The sequence below is a fragment of the Sesamum indicum genome, linkage group LG1 (assembly GCF_000512975.1).
Source record: "Sesamum indicum cultivar Zhongzhi No. 13 linkage group LG1, S_indicum_v1.0, whole genome shotgun sequence".
In the NCBI taxonomy this organism is placed as follows: domain Eukaryota; kingdom Viridiplantae; phylum Streptophyta; class Magnoliopsida; order Lamiales; family Pedaliaceae; genus Sesamum; species Sesamum indicum.
Window position 1 is genome coordinate 16,255,981 of NC_026145.1, and position 1,945 is coordinate 16,257,925.

Sequence of the window (1,945 nt, forward strand, 5' to 3'; positions counted from 1 at the left end):
AACTACATAAAATTTTAATTTTGTCCATCATGTAATATTTTTATGTACATTTTTATATTTTGAAAGGGATAAAGATAATATATATATATATATGTGTGTGTGTGTGTGGGGAGTGCGGTTAAAAATATTATATTTTCTTTCTTATAAGTACAAAATTATTTATATAAGAATGTTAAATGCGCAATAAATTTTAAAATTTATGTAAATTTTTTGCTAACGTCGATATTTTTTGTTCAAACCTAACAAAAATGGATTCAGATGTAAGCAATGAATTTTTGGAGAAGCGTAAGTGTAATTTTAAAACTTATTTGGAGAAAGATATAATTTTACATTTTTAGCTTAACCCTAAATCTATTTTAATATTTAATATAATGATAAGATAATTATTTTTCCCCAGGTTAATTGAATATATTTTAACTAATCTGGTTTTTTTTTTATTTTTATTATAAATAGTGTTTATTTTAGTATATTTGTATTATTAAAATACTTCGATAACTAAAATCAATCGGTTCTAACTCAAAAATTGCAGTTTCGGCTTTGAACCGGTTAGTATCGGTGCCAAGGCACAAAAATATTATATTTTAAAATTTTAATAAAATTAAATTATAAACCAAGTGTTTTTACAATTATACTTGTAAAATTTTAATTTATATAAAAATTTATTGCCCTTGGATTTACTTACCTTTTTTTTAAGTATATAAACTAAAGAATGAAGTATATGTCATCATGCCACTATTATAGCACCCTCTAAAAGACTATGAATATATCTCCCCTAAATATCATACTTAATTATATATGTAACTGTGCACATAATGCAATCCCTACGGAGTATATATATATATACCCACACACACAGGTAATCCCACCATCACCACAAGCGCAATTGACTCTCCATTCACAAGATTATATATACACATATAAAATATAACAAAATAATGTTTTTATAATTAGTTTGCACATCACCCATATTTTATGACTTTATACACTCCAATAACGTGATTTTCATTTTTACTATTGACTATGAAGAAAACTACATAATAGCTCGACCTGACTAAAATTCAAGGTTTGGACTTAGCCCTCGCTGGTTAAAATTTATATCTGAAAAAATGTTAGCAGATGAATTAGCTTGCAACTCAATAAACAAATAACTGGCGCTATCTTACATCAAATATAGTCCGGACAAAACAAAATGAACAACATATATATAATACAGTTAATTTAATCTCAACATAATCAACTTTATCACATATCACAACCAACTCATCACAAGACAATACTCCTCTTTTCCTAATCTATTTACCAGAAGGTGATGTATTTTTCTTCTGCACCAACTTAATTTCACCATTTATTATATAATGTTTTAGTAAATTCCCTTGACATGTTACGAAGGGCCATCAATCTCATTTCGCATCATAGCTTTTTTCATATATCATAGTTTTTTTATATCGCATCATAGTCTTTTCTTTTCAACTAGTAGACTTAATGCAAATAATCGGTCCAACAGGCCTAGTCCAAATGGCCTATGAGCAAGGTATCATACCCATAGCCCATCTATTATACTAACATGGCAGGTTAATAAGCCAAATCCAATAGGATAACTCGCCAGATATTAAAGATGACAAGTTATACGTATTTCTAACACCATAAGACATATCATGCCAAAAAATTTTCAACAAACTCCTAGAGTGATGGTGGCTGACTTGGCATCAGCAGGTAAAATGAAATTTGCATAAGTAGGCTTGACTGACATGACTCATTCAAATAGTCATAACTTCTTAAAGATAAGTCCAAATAGCAATGTGTTCTTTTTTTGTTAGTAATCTAACCATGCAGCTTTCTAACGATATATCACAAGTTGCTAAAACTTCTAAATTTGCTCTTCATCGGCCTATAAATAAAGGTCATTGTGCATTCATGAGGGTATCAAGTATTATTCACGCAATCA